This window comes from Rhineura floridana, chromosome 5, assembly GCF_030035675.1.
Source record: "Rhineura floridana isolate rRhiFlo1 chromosome 5, rRhiFlo1.hap2, whole genome shotgun sequence".
Taxonomy (NCBI): Eukaryota; Metazoa; Chordata; class Lepidosauria; order Squamata; family Rhineuridae; genus Rhineura; species Rhineura floridana.
In genome coordinates this window covers 167,657,549-167,663,548 of record NC_084484.1, presented here as the reverse complement: position 1 = coordinate 167,663,548, position 6,000 = coordinate 167,657,549, and positions in this window count along the sequence as shown.

The following is a 6,000-nucleotide window of genomic DNA, read 5'->3' as shown; positions in this document are numbered from 1 at the left end:
GAGTATCGTTAGGCAAAACTGCATACAGGAACATTTATATTAGGAAAAAAATGCAGGTGAATTTTCACGAGGATTTTTTTTTTAAAAAAAGTTGCAAACTGATGTGGAAAAGTGGGTAAGTGAAATTTAAGGTTGGAAAAATGAGAAACAGAAAAACTTTCTGTGTGAAAGTTCTCTGTGGAGAGATTCACCCATTCATACTCCCCACTGCTATGTTTAAAATATCCTTATCTCTTTTGTAGGACTTGTGCTTAACTGTCACTTCAAATCATGCACCTAAGACAGAGTTGTGAGCAGGAGGCTTCCGTCAGGTGGCGGGAAGCAGCGTAATTTGAAGGATACAAATGTTGTTGTTCTTCTCATCTCTGGGACAAAATAGATGCCCGTAACCTTGAGGGAATGATTAGAGCTAACAATATCCATCAAAGTGTTGAAAGGAGCATCCAAGGAACCAAGGTCAAGACAATGAGGGAAGCAAGCTAGCCCTGCCAAGCTCCCACTTGATAGATTGCTTAATTATCTGGATCCCAGGATGACTGAAAATGGTAAGCATTCCTAAGAGATGGTGCTTCGGTGCCAGGCTTGAAAATGGCTTAGGCACGTATGCTGTTGCAAGGGAAAAAAGGAAGAGCTGCTTGGAGTGATGCCCTTTTTTTAAACAACAACAACAACACACACACTGGAAGAGCCGTCTCTGTTTTTTACCTATATTGACAGGCTGTTAGTGGCATAACAAGATAGAGAGGTCTCTGTGAGCTGGCACAACTGGTGACTGCCCTGAAGGCCTCAAGGGAAGAGAAAAACGGCTGGTTGCTTCGACAGATGCTCCTCATGCAGACCTGGCAGCTGGAACTGCCCAGTGATACTCGTGCCTCTGACAGAGTGACAATCTGGAGTGAGGATCTCCAGTGGGTGGAGAAGAGCGTCAGGGAAGATTGCCACACACGGGCGCAGTTGCCATTTAATCAACTCGACCCAAATGTCAATTAATGTCTGAGGGGATTTTGAGAGAAGCCAGAAAGCAAAGCAAAGCAAAGAAAGGCACGGGGGCAGGGGAGGTTAATTTGTTTAGGTTTATTTTTTGCATATCCTGAATTTTCGCCCTTCCATGACAAACCCAGTGGAGGCTGATCCATTAGGGTAAATGGCGCACTGCCCACCAAGCTTGGTCTGCCCTCAGCCAGCCCCCACCTGCTTGTCTCCTTACTTATAACCATATCGGGAGGGGGGGGACATTGCCTGTCAGCTAGTCTCAGTATTGCCGTTGCAGAATTCACCAGGGGGGGAGGATGGGGACAAAACCAGAATGGGGCCACATTCACACCACATATTTATTCTACTGTTATTCCACTTTAAGTAGTCATGGCTTCCCTTGAAGAATGCTAGGAAGTGTAGTTTGTGAAGGATGCTGAAAGCTGTGAGGTGACTCCTGTTCCCCTCATAGAGCTACAATTTTCAGAGTTTTCTCATTAAACCCACTGGCAAACAGTAGCTCTGTGAGGAGAATAGGGGTCTTCTAACAACTCTCAGCATGCTTCACAAACTACACTGCCCATGATTTTTGTGGGAAAGCTATGACTGTTTAAAGTGGAATAATACTGGAATAAATATCTAGTGTGAATGTGGCTTGAGTTGGCTCCCCCTATCATTTTAATTATTTATTTATTATTAGATTTGTATCCTGCCCTTCCTCCCAGCAGGAGCCCAGGGCGGCAAACAAAAGCACTAAAAACACTTTAAAACATCATAAAAACAGACTTTAAAATATATTAAAACAAAACATCTTTAAATTTTTTTAAAAAGCTTTAAAAACATCTTTTTTAAAAAAGAAAAGGGTTAAAAACATTAAAAACCAGTTCCAACAAAGATGCAGATTGGGATAAAGTCTCTACTTAAAAAAGGCTTGTTGAAAGAGGAAACTCTTCAGTAGGCACCGAAAAGATAATAGAGATTGCACCTGTCTAATATTTAAGTGGAGAGAATTCCAAAGGGTAGGTGCCACTACACTAAAGGTCTGTTTCCTATGTTGTGCAGAATAGACCTCCTGATAAGATGGTATCTGAATGAGGCCCTCACCTGCAGAGTGCAGTGATAGACTGGGTGGTCCAAAGCTGTATAGGGCTTTGTACACCAAAACCAGCACCTTGAACTTCGCCTGGTAGCTAATGGGCAGCCAGTGCAATTCTTTCAGCAGCAGGGTGACATGATGGCAATACCCTACCCAAGTGAGCAGTCTCGCCACTGCATTTTGCACCAGCTGCAGCTTCCAGACCAACCTCAAGGGTAGCCTCACATAGAGTGCATTACAGTAATCTAGCCTGGAGGCTACCAGTGCATGGACAACAGTGTTCAGACTATCCTGGTCCAGAAATGGCCACAGCTGTCTTATCAGCCAAAGCTGGTAAAAGGCACTCCTAGCCACTGAGGTCACCTGGGCCTCTAGCAACCAAATGGATCCAGGAGCACCCCCAGACTACTAATGTGTTCTTTCAGAGGAAGTATGACCCCATCCAAAGCAGGCAACTGACCAATTATCTGAACTTGGGAACCACCAACCCACAGCGCCTCCATCTTGCTAGGATTCAGACTCAGTTTATTGGCCCTCATCCAGCCCACCACCGAGTCCAGGCAGCGGTCCAAGGCTTGCACGGCCTCTCCTGATTCAGATGTTATAGAAAAATAGAGCTGGGTATCATGGCTATTCTGCTGACACCTTGCCCCAAATCTCCTCATGACCACTTCCAAGAGCTTCATATAGATGTTAAACAGCATGAGGGACAAGGTGGTACCCTGCAGCACCGCACAGCACAACTGCCAGGGGCCCAAAAGACAACCACCCAATGCTATTCTCTGAAAACAACTCTGGGGATAGGATCGGAACCACTGTAAAATAGTGCCTCCAATACCCATCTCACCAAGTCAGCCCAGAAGGATACCATGGTCAATGATATTGAAAGCCACTGAGAGATCAAGTAAGAATAACAGGATCACACTCCTCCTGTCCTCCCAATAAAGGTCATCCATCAGGCGACTAAGGGCGATTCAGTCCCATAACCAGGCCTGAACTCGGACTGGAATGGGTCAAGATAATTTTTTCATCCAAGAGTACTTGCAATTGCTGCTCCACAACCCTCTCAATCACCTTCCCTAAGAAGGGGTATTTGTGACTGTGTGGTAGTTATTGTAAGCCAATGGGTCCAGGGTAGGCTTTTTCAGGAGTGGTCAGATCATTGCCTCTTTCAGGATGGCTGGAACCACTCCCTCCCATGTTGACCACACCCTGGCAACGACATGTTGACCACACCCTGGATCCGCTTGGTCAAACCGCCTCGGCAAGCTTTAATAAGCCAAGAAGGGCAAGGGTCAAGAGGACATGTTGCTGGCCACATTGTTGCAAGCACCTTGTCCATGTCATCAGGCTGCATCAACTGAAATGGATCCCAAGAAGTTGCAGCAGACGTTGCACTGGACTCCTCATTGGGGACTACAGTCAATGTGGATGGGGCATCAAGACTGCTACAGAAGCAAGCAACTTTACCCTCAAAGTGCCTTGCAAACAATTCACAGTGGGCCTCCAAAGGGTCTAAAACTCCATTTCCTGGAATTGATATCAATAGACCCCTGACAATATGGAAAAGCTCCATTGGATGGCTAATTGAGGATCCAATGGTGGCCTTCTTCACCACCCTCACCACCGCACAGTAGGCATACTTATGATATTTACTCATGCCAGATCAGCCTCACTGCACATCTTTCACCACTTGTGCTGTAGCCATTATCCAGCCTGTTTCATTGCCCTTAGCTCACTGGTGTACCAAGGTGCAAACTGGGCTCCATAATGCTGGAGAGGGTGCTTGGGGGCAACTGTGTCAAGAGCCTGATGCACCTCGCTGTTCCACAGCGTGACAAGGACTTCAGCAGGGTTACCTGCTCTATCTACAGGGAACTCCCCCAGGGCATTCAGGAATCCTGTGGATTCCATTAGTCTCTGGTGGTGGACCATCTTAATCTGTGCACCATCCCTACAGGGGAGGATTGGAGCCATAAGTCTAAACTTTACCAGGAAGTAGTCTGACTATGACAGTGAGATGACATCCACCCCCCCATTTCTAACTACCCTTCCTCCATCTGGGGCAAAACCCAAGTCGAGGGTGTGCCCTGCCCTTTGTGTCGGGCCAGTGACAACTTGAGACAGCCCCATTGTCTTCATGTTCTCGAGCTGGAACACTAGAGGCAGCCTCAGCATGGACATTGAAATCACCCAGAACTATTGTTCTGGGCTCCTACAATACCACATTTGAGATGGCCTCCGCCAGCTCAGTCGGAGAAGCTGCTGTGCAGCAGGGTGGATGGTGTACCACCAGCAACCCTAGTTTACTGTCTCCTTGGCTCAACACCAGGTGCAGGCCCTCATAGCCAGCTCCAAGACAGAGTGGTGTCCTGGTGACAGAGATGGAAGTTCTGTAGACCACAGCAACTCCTCCCCCTGTCCCTGCAGCCTGTGCTGGCGTTGCACCGAGTATCCAGATGGGCAAAGCTGGGTCAGATCAACCCCTCCCAGCTCACCCACCCAGGTCTCAGTAATGCACACCAAATTTGCACCTTCATCCACAATCAAATCATGGATGAGAGTGGTTTTATTGTGTACCAATCTGGCGTTAAACAACAACACACACAGGCCAGTGGGCACAGCAGATGAGCAACGAGGAACCCATCCATGAGAGGAGTGGGAGCGAGGAACAAGGAGTAGATAGCCTTGCCCTCATCTTCTATGGTAGTTCATCACCTCCCCATGGCCACCTCCATGTACCCATGATCACTGAAATTGGGGTAGCGTCATTGGCTCTGGTGCCACACACTGTTGGCCTCTGTGCCTTCTCCCCTACCCATCTGATTGGACACCAGCTTTCCCTGGACAAACCATCCTGTGTCATTTGAACTGAGACCAAGGCTGGGCCCATGATTAGGCACAGTGAGACAAATCAGGCTGCTGATTTGGGGTGTCATGAAAGGGCATACACTGGCAAGTATTTTATTTATTTATTTAGTATTTTTTACTGCCATGGAGAGGAGAGGTGTTTGTAAGGTTTTCTGCCTGGGGTGCCAAAATAGCTTGGCTGGCTTTTGGTACAATTTGTCTCAATTTGTCTGGGGGTGGGGTTGGTCTCCCTTTGCAATGTGACATGGGATGGGATGCTGGTGAGCATTTTGCTTGTCTGCCTCAGGCAGCACAATGTTTTGGACTGGCACTGACTAGGCTAGATGCTACACTTGCTCCAGAGAAGCCACAGAAAATGTCCACCTCACATGGAAGCATATTGGTCAACTTGTTTTGGCACTGACGTAGTTTTGCAAACTGGCAAGGGTTCTTTTGGATTCAGAGGCAGTAAACACGCAGATAGGTGGAAGTCACAGATTTTATTCAGTAGCAGGCAAAAGGATACAGACAGCAAACTCCACTGAGCTTACTTTCTCCATTCAGTTGTCAGGAACTCTAAGTGAACAACAATGGAGAGACCCTAGCTGATGGCCAGTACACAGCACCTTACCCGTCCAGGTCTGTGTTGAAGTTCGCTCGGGCAACAAATCTTGGGGACTTATATAATTAAAAGCCCCAAAGGCTAGGTGCTGATTCTCAACAACAGCCTCTTCAATTACACCTGCCATGATGGTCATGTTCTTGGTTGTTAAACACCTTTTTTTGAAGTTTATACCAGCTAAATTGGTTGCACTTAGTTTGAACCAACTTAATTAGTTGCACCTGGCTGGAGTAAGGTTCCCAACCTTTATCAATGTTTATGAATATTTTTGCAGATGAGCCAAGAACATCAACTATCTACTCTAAATAGATAAGGACTTCTCTCAAACTTCAAGGATGTTGTCCTCAACATGTGGCTACTTGTAAGAAAACAACTAATTAAGCTAACAAGCTTACAAACTCTTTGGGAAAATAGCCAATTAAGCCTCAAACAGGCCTACAGTCTCCTAAAGGGCCTGGCT